Below are 17,157 nucleotides of genomic sequence, written 5' to 3' on the forward strand. Positions count from 1 at the left end.
TGCTCGCTATTTCTCTCTATGAAAGCAGTGGATGCCCCAAGGAATACGTGCCTACAAATACACTGGGGTCTCAAAGCAATGAGATGACGACGGAGCGCATTATGTAATGGGACTGTCAAACAGGACGTGTTCTTTCCTTTGAACCATTTTAATGAGTACATTTCGAGTCTTTGTCCCGTTCTTCATATACGCTGCCTGAGAAAGAAGTGAAGTACCGAGAAGACATTGTCGGATGTCAATGGAATTCTGTATACGCACACGCCATCGGCGGGTATGTACATTCTCAGTCACCAGAATGCCTTAGTGTTGTTCGTGATTGGTGTTGCTACCTGGCCTGGTAGGGTACGTAAGGGGCGTGAACGGTATTAGATGTTGAGTGATCACTATGTAAAACTGAAAGAGGCCTCATTGCAAGTCTCCACTTGGTAACTTGGTAGAGTCCTGCAGTATCCAAATTTGCGGGGAATTGAGGTGTGACAGTGGCCCAATGTTGTACCGGGAATGTGAGGGAGGCACTTGAGTCAATGTCCTGGTCGACCACGTATAACCACCATAAGGGAAAATTGCTGTACTGTGCACCATGCACGTCGTAAACGCCACAAATCTGTGCCTGCCGTCTGAGAAGAAGTAATGGATTCCGTGCAACATTCTGTTCAGACCAGCGGCAGGCATATAAGGGAATTACCATCGTCTGAGTATGCCGCCGTTAACACCATACCACAACACAAATCCACGACCCTCCATTTCATCAAATGAAACTACGAGGGTTGGAACTTAACAACCGATACAAAAGAGTTGCATGTTTGCACCTGTTACTGTCCTTCAAAGTAGTCACAAGCGTTGTGTAGAACCCGTTGCCAGCGATGTGGGACGCGTGGTATACCGTTAGCAGAGCCTGTTCTGTTGATGATACTCCATAGGCATCCAATTTGGTTAGAAGTCTCTTGTGAGAAACGGTATCAAAAGCCTCTTGGAAATCTAGAAATATGAAATTAATTTGAGATCCCTTGTCGATAGCACACGTTACTTGGTGCGAAACAAGAGCTAGTTGTGTCTCACAAAAACGACATTTTCCAAATCCGTGCTAACCATGCGTCAATAGACCATTACCTTCGAGGTAATACATACGTTCGAACACAGTATATGTGTGGTATCAACGTTCGATATCGCACTTGTTATGGGTTGCAGTTATCGACCGCGGTCCGTATTACTATCATTGGACCCGCGAATCGCGACCAGCGCAGCTCCGCGGCTTGTATCAAGTTTCTAGCGAGCTCTCATCCACTCTTGCTCGGGACGTCAAGTAGTAAAGCAGCATAGCCTTCAGCTGATAGGAAGCAACCTCTAACAAGGCGCTTAGTAACGTATGGCCTAAGTGAGGCCTCAATAGCTACCTGTTTATAATTATATATATGCAGCTAAGAAGAATCTTGTACAACCAGTTAAGTAAAACATACATTATTTTTTACCAACGACTTCTAATTATTTTAGTCGTTGCAGATACATACTATGCAGCCAGCACCTTATCGACGTTACTGACAAACCTGCTGTGATTTATATGTTTCTATTTAGCATTGGCCACTAGTCAACACTGACGACGTCATAACAATATGTTCCAAACTCCGATTCAAAGTCGACGTCAGTGCTGTGGGTCTGTAATTCAATTTTTCTTCCCAGTCTCTTGATACGGACTGTTCATCGGACGGCTATTGTATCAGTATACGCTGAAAGGAACCTAAATGGTAAGTTATATACCGGATGACTTGCCATTATTAAGTGTTTCAAATTACTTTGCCGCACCCAGGATATCTACTTCTAATTTACTCATATTGGAAATTGTTCTTCATTCCAGTTCTGGAATATTTTCTTTCTCTTCATTGGTAAAGGAATTTCGGAAAACTGTGTTTATTAACTCCACTTTAGTGGTTCTGAAGTCGCTAATATTAGCCATGGGTATCGTGCAGTGAAGGTATTGATTGTGTCTTGCCGCTGTTGTACTTTATACACGACCAGAATCTCTTTGGATTTTCTTTCAGGTTTCGAGACAGAGTTTCGTTGTGGAAGCTATTACAAGAATCTCGGATTGAAGACCGCATTAAGTTTCAGACTTCGGTAAAACGCAGACTCTTGGAGATTTTCTGTTCTTTCAAAGTTGACATGCTTCTTTAGATGCTTCGCATTCGTCATCACAATACAAGTCCACAGCCTAGGGTATTAGGGTATGGGGTGCAATTTGGTATACAGCACTCTCGTCTCTGTTTTTCGTGAGAAGGAACTTGGACAGCGATGTTACATTTTTGGCGTGTTAGAGACGGTATCTGTGTCTGTCTTGGAGATCTAGATGACGTTATCTTCCAACGAGATAATATAAGACCGGAAGTTCTGCTGACCGACCTCGCTACAGAGGCTGTTCGCCTGTTGCCCTGCCCAGCACGTTCTCCAGATGTATCTCCCGTTGAAAACATCTCTTTGTTGGTTCCCGAGAGTTCATCACGTCACCTCTCGCCAACCGCTACAGCTGATGAGCTCTGATATGTATTGACGTAATTGCTTCTGTCATACAACTTAGTTCGACGTGCTGTGTAACAAATTTCGCAGCCTTTCGTACCCACGAATCTCATAAAAGTTCATCGGCTGTTCTTCCTCCTAAGCCATAGTTCCCAACCTTTCTTAGACGATTGCCCCCGTGTGCAATGAGAACTTAGCTAGTACCCCCGCCCTCTCCCTCCCTCCCCCCCCCCCCTGCCATCTGTTGCCTCCCTCCCCCCCTTCCCTGCAGGAGTAGCATCTAAGTAAATTGTAGAATAAAAGACGTTTCTTGGAACCCTTTTATTTTTAACATGATGAATGATATTTTGTGTGTGTGTGTGTGTGTGTGTGTGTGTTAGAATGAATGACGAAGGAATTCGTGGCGTGTCGCCAGTGCGACCCATAACCTCCTCTCAGGAAAGAATGCTAAGTATCTATTGCGAGGCTACACACTTGTCACAAAACATGTTTCCCCTGCTTTACTATTCTCCACTGCGGCTCTTGCTTGACCTCGCACTGCAGTCTTAATTAAAATTAAACAAGTTCAGATGTGTGCACTATACCTACTGTTCGTAAATCACTTCATTGCTGCACTCCTTACTTCTGTAAGAAATTGGACGACTTCGGGCTGTTAATGCTTTGTCCCTAACCAGGCTGTTAATAATAAACCGTGTATAGTACTACAGTAACCCTTATGTACACTCATGCTCATAAATTAAGGATAATGCTGATAAATGGTGAAACGACACTCTTGTGTTCGGTTTGCGGGTTTAAATGACCTCAGGGTATGACTATGCGGTGCATTTGACCTGCGGTCGTCGCACGGTAGCGCTGGCAGCAGTCCACATACGCAGAGGTGTGTTGGTGCATGTCAGAGTACAGTGCAGCGAGTAAGTGTGCAGACGTTTTCAGGCGTGCAAATGGGAACTGTGTATTTCCAATGGCTCAAAGAGCACATATTAATGACGTTATGAAGGGTAGAATACTAGGGCGACTGGAGGCTGGTCAAACAAAGCAGGTCACATAGCACGGGCCCTCCGTGTGCCACAAAGTGTAATCTCAAGATTATGGCAACGATTCCAGCAGACAGGAAACGTCTGTATAGTACGGGACGTCCACAGTGTACAACACCACAAGAAGACCGGTATCTCACCATTAGTGCCCGCAGACAGCCACGGAGTATTGCAGGTAGCCTTGCTCAGGACCTTACCGCAGCCACTGGAACAGTTGTCTCCTGGCACACAGCCTACAGACGACTGAACAGACATGGTTTATTCGCCCAGAGACCTGCAAGGTGCATTCCACTGAACCCTGGTCACAGGAGAGCCCGTAAAGCCTTGTGTCAAGAACACAGTACATGGTAATTGGAACAGTGGTCCCAGGACACATTCATGGACGAGTCCAGGTATAGTCTGAACAGTGATTCTCGCTGGTTTTCATCTGGCGTGAACCAGGAACCAGATACCAACCCCTTAATGTCCTTGAAAGGGTCCTGTATGGAGGCCGTGGTTTGATGGTGTGGGGCGGGATTATGATTGGTGCACGTACACCCCTGCATGTCTTTGACAGAGGAACTGTAACACGTCAGGTGTATCGGGACGTTATTTTGCACCAGTACGTCTGCTTTTTCAGGGTTCCAGTGGGTCCCATTTTCCTCCTGATGAATGATAATGCACGTCACCACCGAGCGGCTGTCGTGGAGGAGTACCTTGAAACGAAAGATATCAGGCGAATGGAGTGGCCTGCCTATTCCCCAGACCTAAACCCCATCGAGCACGTCTGGGATGTTCTCGGTCGACATATCGCTGCACCTCTTCAAACCCCTACAACACTTCAGGAACTCCGACGGGCACTTGTGCAAGAATGGGAGGCCATACCCCAGAAGCTGCTCGACCACCTGATCCAGAATTGCCAACCCGTTGTGCGGCCTGTGTACGTGTGCATTGTGATCATATCCCATATTGATGTCGGGGTACATGAGCAGGAAACAGTGGCGTTTTGTAGCACATGTGTTTCGGGACGTTTTTCTCGACTTATCACCAGTACCGTGGACTTACAGATCTGTGTCGTGTGTGTTCCCTATGTGCCCATGCTACTAGCGCCAGTTTTGTGTAGTGCCACGTTGTGTGGCACCACATTCTGCAATTGTCCTTAATTTATGAGCATGAGTGTAGTTACTACTGTGTCGTGCTGTTAATTAATTCATTTATCTGTTTCAAAGTGAGTAATGAAGCTTCTGCCCTACTACAGGTATTGTCTACAACTTGGAGAAGACATTTTTGTGAGATATACATTACGTATATGTCTCGCTTTTATCATCAGTAATGTACGTGATGAAGCACAACATATGTGTATAGTGGTGTTCTATTCCAATACCGGAGAACCTCGGCAATAGTGGCGAAGCTAGCGAGGGCTTTGGACTCTGGTAGCTATAATGATGCAGTGTTGTAATGGGCTAGCATACCTGCCTAGTAAACAAGGGGACCTGGGTTCAAGTTGCAGCCAGGACAATGTTTTAATTCATTTCTTCAGCTTCCATCATTATCGTAGATGAAGATGAGATGCAAATGTCTTGAGGAAAATGTAATTATATCAGAACAATATTAGAATGTTACAAAATTGTGGTAATACACTACTGGCCATTAAATTGCTACACCTAGAAGAAATACAGATGATAAACGGGTATTCATTGGACAAATATATTGTACTAGAACTGACATGTGATTACATTTTAACGCAATGTGGGTGCATAGATCCTGATAAATCAGTACCCAGAACAACCACCTCTGGCCGTAATAACGGCCTTGATACGCCTGGGCATATAGTCAATAGTCAAACAGAGGCCGGCCGCGGTGGTCTCGCGGTTCTAGGCGCGCAGTCCGGAACCGCGCGACTGCTACGGTCGCAGGTTCGAATCCTGCCTCGGGCATGGATGTGTGTGGTGTCTTTAGGTTAGTTAGGTTTAAGTAGTTCTAAGATCTAGGGGACTGATGACCACAGCTGTTAAGTCCCATAGTGCTCAGAGCCATTTGAACCATTTTTAGTCAAACAGAGCTTGGATGGCGTGTACAGGTACAGCTGCCCATGCAGCTTCAACACGATACCACAGTTCATCAAGAGTAGTGACTGGAGTATTGTGAAGATTGGTTCAAATGGCTCTGAGCACCATGGGACTCAACTGCTGAGGTCATAAGTCCCCTAGAACTACTTAAACCTAACTAACCTAAGGACATCACACACATTCATGCCCGAAGCAGGATTCGAACCTGCGACCGCAGCGGTCGCGCAGTTCCAGACTGTAGCGCCTAGAACCGCTCGGCCACTCCGGCCGGCTATTGTGAAGAGCCAGTTGGTCGGTCACCATTGACCAGACGTTTTCAGTTGGTGAGAGATCTGGCGAATGTGCTGGCCAGGGCAGCAGTCGAACATTTTCTGTATCCAGAAAGGCCCGTACAGGACCTGCAGCATGTGGTCGTGCATTAGCCTGATGAAATGTACGGTTTCGCAGAGATCGAATGAAGGGAAGAGCCACGGGTCGTAACACATCTGAAATGTAACGTCCACTGTTGAAAGTGCTGTCAATGCGAACAAGAGGTGACCGAGACGTGTAACCAATAGCACCCCATACCATCACGCCGGGTGATACGCCACTATGGCGATGACGAATACACGCTTCCAATGTGCGTTCACCGCGATGTCGACAAACACGGATTCGACGATCTTGATGCTGTAAACAGAACCTGGATTCATCCAAAAAAGTGATGTTTTGCCATTCGTGCACCTAGGTTCGTCGTTGAGTACACCATCACAGGCGCTCCTGTCTGTGATGCAGCGTCAAGAGTAACCGCAGCCATGGTCTCCGAGCTGATAGTCCATGCTGCTGCGAACGTCGTCGATCTGTTGGTGCAGATGGTTGTTGTCTTGCAAACGTCCCCATCTGTTGACTCAGGGATCGAGACGTGGCTGCACGATCCGTCACAGCCATGCGGATAAGATGCCTGTCATCTCGACTGCTAGTGATACGAGGCCGTTGGGATGCAGCACGGCGTTCCGTATTACCCTCCTGAACTCACCAATTCCATATTCTGCTATCATTCATTGGATCTCGACCAACGCGAGCAGCAGTGTCGCGATACGATAAACCGCAACCGCGGTAGGCTACAATCCGTCCTTTATCAAAGTCGGATACGTGATGATAAGCATTTCTCCTCCTTACACGAGGCATCACAACAACGTTTCACCAGGCAACGCCGGCAACTGCTGCATGTGTATGAGAAATCTGTTGCAAACTTTCCTAATGTCAGCATGTTGTAGGTGTCGCCACCGGCGCCAACCTTGTGTGAATGCTCTGAAAAGCTAATCATTTGCATATCACAGCATCTTCTTCGTGTCGGTTAAATTTCGCGTCTGTAGCACGTCATCTACGTGTTGTAGCAATTTTAATGGCCAGTAGTGTAGTTATGGTATTCTGAAAATAATTTGGTTTAGTGACTGAAACAGACTCGAATTGTCTAGTTTTTACCCCTCAGAAATTATCATTTTTCTGCTCAGGGGGGTAATTAATTACCCACAGGTTGGGAACCGCTGTCCTAAACTGTATGCTCAGTAGTTTTCATGGCGAGCAGAATAATTTCAGTACAGGTTTGCTGGATATTTTCCATAGCTTTTTGAGGCGCGCTGTAGTGCCACGCCGCTGGCAGCGCCGCACTGCGGCCGACCGGAGAGGCGCCGCCGGAAGACTGCAGATCCGGTCCCGACACTGGTCCTGTGGATTACCCCTGGGCGCGGGGCGGGGGGAGGGCAGCCGTGGACGCCGCCGAGGACGAAAAACACGCCAGCGCCGCTGGGCCGGCCGGCGCGGTGCGACGCACAGCCGCTTTTTGCCTCGCACGCACACACACGCATATACATACACACACACACACACACACACACACACACACACACACACACATGCGCGCTGCACGCCACACGCCATGCGCGGCGTGACACGAGCCCGCCAGCTGCGCTGATTATTTTGTCGGGATGTAAGCCCATACCGGCGACCAGCGCCCAGCGAGGAAGAGATTACCAAGGGCGATGGGCTCTGCTACGAATTCCTGTCTGCCGCGTAACACTGCGATCGCGCTGTTGCCAGCAGACCGTAAACTGCCCAGATGCTCTAATATTATGCGAAACTCCGACATTACCAGTTGTGCGTGCGCTCGATGTCATATTTAAAACATTGTGTTTCCAAATGTTTGCTGTGCAGTTACCCTCGTCACTAATCCCCTTTATTGTAATCTGCCTTTATTCTGTGCATTGTACCAGTTGTCGTCCCAACTACCGGCGCCGCAGCCTGTAGAGTTACAATTCGGTTGCAGTGTGGATGTAAGGTACTTGCACTGGCAAAGGGAGAAGGGATGGATGTAGTGGTGTTCAGTAAATTCTTTCCTAAATTATGTAAAAAATCGGACAAACGAACAAGTCAATACTGGAGACTTCTTACGTTTACTTACAAGGGAACCTCCCCATCGCACCCCCCTCAGATTTAGTTATAAGTTGGCACAGTGGATAGGCCTTGAAAAACTGAACACAGATCAATCGAGAAAACAGGAAGAAGTTGTATGGAACCATGAAAAAAATAAGCAAAATATACAAACTGAGTAGTCCATGTGAAGGATAGGCAGCATCTAGGATAGTGTGATCTCAGGAGCGCCGTGGTCCCGTGGTTAGCGTGAGCAGCTGCGGAACGAAAGGTCCTTGGTTCAAGTCTTCCCTCGAATGAAAAGTTTAAATTTTTATTTTCAGACAATTATCAAAGTTCAGGCACCCACACATAATTAACTTCGCTCTCCGAAAATTCTAGGACATGTTTAGATTTGCTTGGACATACGCAGTATTTGACGGTCTACACACGGAAAAATTTGAAAACGTTATAAACATATGTTATGACAGAGCACAGAGAAAACTGTGCGACTGTGAAACTGTTGCATTCATTTGTTGCAGTTTATGTGACAAACTCTTATGTTTTCATCACTCTTTTGGGAGTGATTATCACATCCACAAGAAAACCTAAATCGGGCAAGGTAGAAGAATCTTTTTACCCATTCGCCAAGTGTACAAGTTAGGTGGGTCGACTACATACTCCGTTCATGTGACGCACATGCGGTCACCAGTGTCGTATAGAATATATCAGACGTGTTTTCCTGTAGAGGAATCGGTTGACCTATGACCTTGCGATCAAATGTTTTCGGTTCCCATTGGAGAGGCACGTCTTTTCGTCTACTAATCGCACGGTTTTGCGGTGCGGTCGCAAAACACAGACACTAAACTTATTACAGTGAACAGAGACGTCAATGAACGAACAGACAGATTATAACTTTGCGAAAATAAAGAAAATAAACTTTTCACTCGAGGGAAGATTTGAACCAAGGACCTCCCGTTCCGCAGCTGCTCACGCTAACGACTCAACCGAAACGCTCCTGAGCCCACATTGTCCTCGATGTTGCCTAACTTGCGCATGGTCTACTCAGTTTGTATATTTTGCTTATTTTTTCATAGTTCCACTCAACTTCTTCCTGTTTTCTCGATTGATCTGTGTTCAGTTTTTCAAGGCCTATCCACTGTGCCAACTTATAACTAAATCTGAGGGGGGTGCGAGGGGAGGTTTCCTTGTTAGACTTTGCAAAATTATCAAGTACATTAAACAGTTGCTGTATATGTAGGAATGTCTCCTGGGCCAGCCACAGTGGTCACGAACCTATAACATCACCAGATAGGTCAAGTGGATTATAAAATCGGCCACTCAGTGTAGATTATCGCTTTTTTTAGGTTTCATTTATTCAGTTCAAATTATTGGCTCAAGTTCAAATTATTGGCTCACCTTCTAGAAGCTCCAAAATAGCATTTTGAATTATAATATAAGCATACAGGTCGGAACGAATAGGCAAGATAACTAGATAACTACACATTGAAATGAAACGCTCATATAATCCCACCACAGATCTAGTCAAACCTATAACTAACCTACGACAAGCTTGTGTCAGTCCGCCGTCACTGCTAACGGCGCCCCAGAGCATCGGGTGACAGTGTACAGACACATGAATTAGAACTTCGCACACGAAGTGCTAATTCCATGTAGCACGAAGGGTGGGAATAGGTTGCATAAGTTCATGTAACCCCATAATCACACTGAAAATCAAACTCATAAATGCCGGCCGCGGTGGTCTCGCGGTTCTAGGCGCGCAGTCCGGAACCGCGCGACTGCTACGGTCGCAGGTTCGAAACCTGCCTCGGGCATGGATGTGTGTGATGTCCTTAGGTTAGTTAGGTTTAAGTAGTTCTAAGTTCTAGGGGACTGATGACCACAGCTGTTAAGTCCCATAGTGCTCAGAGCCATTTTTGAAACTCATAAATTTGTAACACCTCTTAAGGACTCTCACATAAATTAGCCAACCAAATATTTCTAACACAGTTCCAGTTCAGCTGGAGGCAGCTCACAAATTTCCAGTAACCACGCCACAGTTAAAGCTCTACTTCTTGCTGTTGGTCCCATACTTACCCAGTTGTCTGCCGCAAAATAATAAAAGTTGTTGGAAGCCAATAATTAATGCCAGTCGCAAATACTGGATGAATATAGTCCGGGTAATTTGCGCGCTGTGATTTTACACCGCCTTAAAACATATACGCAGTTTCTAACTTGACACAAGTCAACAAAGTTATACCGTGGAAATGTTTCTTGATATGCGAAGTTCATCGGTGCTAAGAGGCTCCCTCTGTCACATAAGATTTCTCGCAAAGTAACGATTAACATCCAGAAAATTCATACAAATTCTTAAATTTAAAAAGTAAAACTTGATAAAATAAGGTGCTTCCTAACATTATAGTGAAGCATCATGTTCTTCAGATCTAATTCAAAGACGCCAGTCTTTTGCCTTTATTCTGCCCTCAGATCTCACTTGCGTTACCTTCTGTGCACTGACTGACGGTATTCCCTGTGCATAATCCAGGAGTAGTCAGTTGGCATGCTGACATCGAGTTGGGCCTGATTCCCCTGATCCATTTGTTTAATGTATTGATGCGACCTCTCTCCACGATCCTCACTGCCAGCACCGAGATTTTCTAGAAAATGGCTGAGCTGGTGTCCTGAAATGCAACTTCAAGCTCATTGTGGCAACCAGTATTCTGAAGTTATGCAGCATGTTCCGTACTAATTCTCATAATCAAGTATATTTCAGTTGCCAAGGTACTTGTTGGCAACTTATTTAAAGAATATCCAGGAAAACCTTCAAATTTTCATTCATTTTGTTTCAAATCTTTCATTAGTTTCCGAACGTCAGAGCTGACGAAAACCCCCCTTCTTTCAGCTTAGCTTTTATAACGTCGGAAACCTTCTTGCCACTTACTTGGAAGTGTCATCATCTTTTGGTAGTACTTTAGCAAACTGTTTCGTAAGGCCAAGTTTTATGTGGATTAGGGGCAGCAGTTTTTTTTTTGCTCCACTTTTGAATCGAATAGTACGTTTTTCCCATCCAACTTTTGGTGTCTAATTGGCTAGATTTTTCGAGACCAGTGCTTGTCTTTTGCACGGTGTCCCATTTATATAGGGAGTAGCCGCCCTTCCTTACAACTTGAACACACTCGACGTCGGGAACATTCCTCATCTTTGCGTCACAGTATGCAAAATACAGTTCTTTGACAAAGTTTGCGATTTTCCGCTGCTGCTTTTTTTACTACTTGTTTGAGCAGATGTATCAGAAGTGGTCAGGAGAGTTAATACATCATATTAAAGCCATGAAAATTGCAAAAGCAGACAGATGTTGATATATCACTCTTTGCTGATGTCTGCTTGAAAAAAGATACACAAAGCAAACGTATAGGCGTCAATATTACAATATCACCGAAATATATAGGTAGCTGTACTATATACTATGAAATTAAACATATATTGGTTGCACGGTACATTGCAAGCCTTCATAAAACAGTATCGACGTCATTATAACGATTAATTAGTTTATTTTGCATAACTCACATAACTTATAAATTTATATGCACCTGAAATAAGCACACAAAAATACAGCGGAAAAACCCTTTACCTTTAAGGAATAAGTTTCATTTAGCCTGTTTTGTAAGTACATTACCTTTACCTTTAAGGAATAAGTTTCATTTAGCCTGTTTTGTAAGTACATAAGGAGTTCCCCTTTGAGAAAATTAATCTGTCAGGCTATCCAGCTCCGTACGCAATCCCATACAGCATAGAATATTGCATAAATGGCACCTCTGACGAGGTATTTTTCATTGTCTCTGACTATCGTCTTTACAGCTTCCTTGTGGCAGCCTGATGTTATCTATACTACCATATAAAGAAAAGTCGTTATATAACGTTGTTACCAAAATTCTCCAAATATACTTGACTGCATTACATAACATTTTTACACGATACTCTAATGAACATGTGGACGCCGGCCGGGGTGGCCGATCGGTTCTAGGCGCTACAGTCTGGAACCGCGTGACCGCTACGGTCGCAGGTTCGAATCCTGCTTCGGGCATGTGTGTGATGTCCTTAGGTTAGTTAGGTTTAAGTAGTTCTAAGTTCTAGGGGACTGATGACCTCAGAAGTTAAGTCCCATAGTGCTCAGAGCCATTTGAATCATTTTGAACATGTGGACGGATATAGGCCATATATTTTTTAATATACGAGGGCTGGTCAACAAAGACAGAGATTTTTTCTGTAACTTCCGTGATAGTTTCCCATCTGTACCATGAACATTTGAAAAGGGCGGATTTTTTTTGCTGTAATACACATAGGCGGCAGCACTCTCATGTCAGTAGGTTGGTACTAATACTCTGTTTTGTTGAGGCTCTTTGTATTTCGCTTACCATACAGTGGAGGTGAAGCGAGAGCAGCACTACGGCGCAATAAAATTTTGTGTTGTTTACACCATACAGTCACTGAAATACGCAAAAAGCAGCAGTAAGCGAACGGTGAATGTGCACTTCCTCGAGCAAAAGTGTTTATGTGGTTCAAAATTTTCATAGAGGCAAACCTGTCTTTGTTAAGCAAATTGGGCCTGGTGTTTCGGCTTCTGCTGTGAATGAAAACATGAATACAGCTGCTGTGACTGTCCTTGAGGATCGACGGATAACTTTACGTAACCCAGTGAAGCGTTGAGAATTTCATATGACAATGTCTTTATGGTTATGCATGATCATCTCCACATGACGTGCCTTTCTCCCCCTTGGGTGCCACGTCCGCGCACTTGCGAAAAAGGCTGTTCGAATGGGGACAAGCCATGAGGTGCTCCGTCTCTTTGCTGATGGAGGGGATGCGTTCCTGGAATCGATTATCACCGGTGACGAGTCATGGCTGCATCATTGTGATCTTGAAGGGAGTCGACTCAGCAGACAGCGGACATCTTGAGGTTCTGCAACACAAAAAAAGATGAATATTGTTCCATCTGCAGGGAAGTGATGGTGGTGATCGCAAATTTTTGACTGTCACTTAATGATTCACCAGCATACAGTTCCCCCTCACACTACTGTTACAGCAGCATACTACACATTAGTATTGGTCGAACTGAGGAAACAGATTGCAAGGAAACGACCAGAATTTTCGCGGACGGGGCTGCGACTTTATTATGTCAATGTGTGGCCTCACGTTGCAAATCATGTCATGTAGTTTCTGACTTAATTTAGCATTACCCGTGTACCACATCCGCCTTACAGTCTCGATCTTGCACCCTGTGATTTCTTTTTATTACGAAGAATAAAGGCAAAGTACCAAGGCATTCGATTTGAGAACTTCGAAGCAGTGCTTAAGAAAAGTAAGGCCATTCTCAAGGATCCGGCAACGGAAGACCTGCACGTTGTGCTCGAGGACTGGCAGATACGTTATACAAAGTGCATTCAAGTAGGAGGGCAGTATGTTGGAAGAGATAGTGTAAACATTGAAATGGAATAATGAACATCTGTGAAAAAAAATCAGTCTCAGCAGTCTTTGATGATCATCCCTCCTACATAACATATAAATATAATGTTACCAAAAATGTCGAAAATCATGACAAATATACTTTAAATTTACGCACGATATTGAAAGGGTGATCAAAAAGTAAGTATAAATTTGAAAACTGAATAAATCACGGAACAATGTGGATAGAGAGGTACAAATTACACATGCTTGGAATGACATGGGGTTTTATTAGAACAAAAAAAAAAATACAAAAGTTCAAAAAATGTCCGACAGATGGCGCTTCATCTGATCAAAATAGCAATAATTAGAATAACAAAGTAAGACAATACAGGAAATGCTCAATATGCCCACCATCATTAGCTGTAGTCGAGGAATAATGTTGTGAACAGCACTGTAAAGCATGTCCGGATTTATGGTGAGGCATTGGCGTCAGATGTTGTCTTTCAGCATTCCTAGAGATGTCGGTCGATCATTATACACTTGCGATTTCAGGTAACCCAAAAGCCAATAATCGCACGGACTGAGGTCTGGGGACCCGGGAGGCCAAGCATGACGAAAGTGGCGGCTGAACACACGATCATCACCAAACGACGCGCGCAAGAGATCTTTCACGCGTCTAGCAATATTGGGTAGAGCGCCATCCTGCATAAACATCGTACGTTCCAGCAGGTGTTTATCAGCCAGGCTGGGGATGATGCGATTCTGTATCATATCGGCGTACCTCTCACCCGTCACGGTAGCAGTTTTGCTGTCCAGAGCCATCCGTCGGACATTTTGTGAACTTTGTTTCCTTTGTTCTAATAAAACCCCATGTCATCCCAAGCATGTGTGTCAATTTTTACCTCTCTATCTACATTATTCCGTGGTTTATTAAGTTTTCAAATTTATACTGACTTTTTGATCATATATATATGGTGAAGCGAAATTCGCGCACTCGAGCTTCGCAGCGCGACTCCTCACATGCCAGCGATAAAAAAAGTCTCTCACAAAATTTCGTCCAGCGAGTACATCCGGCAGAAAAAGGATGTTAAAGAGTGGCAATCTGGCAACACTGAAACCACATGTATGGTAACTACCTCTGTCAGCAGATGTTGGTGCAATTGAAAAGTTTTGGGTTAGCATGCAGGAGGGCGATGGTTCGATCCTGGGTTGAGACATACTTTTTTATTTGTTAAATGTAGTTCATGTGGTACTGTATCTGGCATATTAATCGTCAACAGCGCTTGCAGTGAGTCCTCTAGAAAACATTTGCACTTACATACAATCGTAGAAATGGAAGACTGGTCAGCTTTGAAAGAAGCCCTTTCCATGTCGTGGGCGTGAATTTATTCGAACCATTTCATCTACTAGATGCGAAACCTATTGTCTTTGTACCCTCCTCCAATGGTCCCATAAAAAAATGGTTCAAATGGCTCTGAGCGCTATGGGACTCAACTGCTGTGGTCATAAGTCCCCTAGAGCTCAGAACTACTTAAACCTAACTAACCTAAGGACATCACACAGATCCATGCCCGAGGCAGGATTCGAACCTGCGACCGTGGCGGTCGTGCGGTTCCAGACTGTAGCGCCTTTAACCGATCGGCCACTCCGGCCAGCCAATGGTCCCATAGATTCGTACCAACTATTATTCTTGCCTCCTTCAGGTCCATTACATTTCGTTACGGCCTTACGTTACCAGTACGACTAGCAACGTGCATGGCGAATGATGTCCAAACTCAGTTACCATTTGTATGTGTTATCAGCATGGTCCCACTGATAAGGCCTTGCAACACTGAGTCTGCTAACCACATAGTGTTTAGTACATATCTCAATGCATTATTATTATTATTATTAATGTGTGTGTGAAATCTTATGGGACTTAACTACTAAGGTCATCTGTCCCTAAGCTTACACACTACTTAACCTAAATTATCCTAAGGGCAAACACACACACCCATGCCCGAGGAAGGACTCGAACCTCCGGCGGGACCAGCCGCACAGTCCATGACTGAAGCGCCCTAGACCGCTCGTTTAATCCCGCGCGGCATTATTATTATTATTATTATTATTCTATCGATGGGATTGTGGAAACATCAGGTCTATTACCGTTAGGGAAACAGTGTAACTCGAAACCGAACATTTCGCATTTAGAGGTGTCGCGATGAATCATGCAGAACAACATCTGTAATAGAGGTAATGCGCGTTAGCTGGAACAGTGCGCAGACTGACGGCGTGTTTATACTGTACGCGCTGTCCACCAGACAGGAACTAGTTGCGAGTGGAGCAACGCGCCCGTGACAGACTCCAAATGCATACACACATCCAACTTTCTCACTGTAAACTCTAAACCAGTGTGGCAGACGTATGGCATGCACAAACAGTGAATATGTGGATATGCTTATTGTCCTTGGTACATCTGATAACAGGGCAGGTGTTGCTGCTCGTAAATATACTGTTAGATATCCTCGTCGATGACATCGAGATAAAAATGTGTTTCGTCGTCTGGAGCTGTGCCTTTGGGAGCTACTGAGGAAGCTATTCTGGAGGTCATACACCAAGAACCTCCGCGAAGTACACGTAGCGTAGCAAGGCAGCTGCGTGTGTCGCAACGTATGGTCGTTAACGTGCTGAACAAGCGTGGGTTTCACCCCTATCACTATGCTTTTACGCAAACACCTGCGTCCTGCAGATCGCCATCAGAGGCTGCAATTCTATGAATGGTTCCAACAACAACAAGAAGCCAACGATGACTTCGTGAACACCTTAATATGGTCTGATGAGGCAGCATTCACTCGTGAGGGTGTCTTCGATATGCACAATGCCCTCCGTTAGAGGTTAACCCGCACGTCACCCGCAACGATGGATATCAAGTTCGCTTTGGTATCAACGTCTGGGCCAGAATATTGGGCGATAGGTATTTGGGCAGTAGTACGCTACCTTTTGTGCGCTATTTTGTATAATTGAAGAGGTCTTGTTTTTTAGATCATCATCTGTCATCTGAAATATCGATTTGCAGCATATTTTACAATCGTCGTATGGGCTTTAGTTATCGGCAGCCTTTTATATATCTGGATAGTATAATATTAAACCATACAAAATAATTATTAGCGTTTAGATCTAAAAACAAAATAACAGGTTCATGGCCATTTTGAGATTTACTTAGTAACACGTTCCAAAGATTATCCGAGCGATTCTTGTATCGGAATGATGTGGAATGAGTCATTTTACAGGTGTACATGATTATTTTTAACATTAATGAATACATTATTTTTTAGTCCTACGCATAGCAACACACACAGAAAAGAAGGAGCTGTCGAGGAGATACGATTTTAGGTTAGATTTACAACTTCCTTTGCTACCTGTCAGGCACTTTATGGTATTGGGCAAATGGCCAAAAGTTTTTGTTGCAGCAAAATGAGCACCTTTTGAGCCATTGGTAGCTTTAGTAATGCGTAAAAAAGATCATTTCTTTCCTCTAATGTTGTAGACATGGATATTACTAGTCTTCTCAAATTAAATTGTGATAGATTGTTTATGACAAATTTGACGAACGAGTATATGTATTGTGACAGCTCAGTTACAATTTCCAACTGCTCACAGAGGTACCTACATAACGACCGCGTGTGAAGACCACGTATCATTCTTCTTGCTCGTTGTTGTGCAATCAGTACATTTTTTCTAAGTGTTTAGTTACCCCA

This window comes from Schistocerca piceifrons, chromosome 5 (assembly GCF_021461385.2).
Source record: "Schistocerca piceifrons isolate TAMUIC-IGC-003096 chromosome 5, iqSchPice1.1, whole genome shotgun sequence".
NCBI lineage: Eukaryota > Metazoa > Arthropoda > Insecta > Orthoptera > Acrididae > Schistocerca > Schistocerca piceifrons.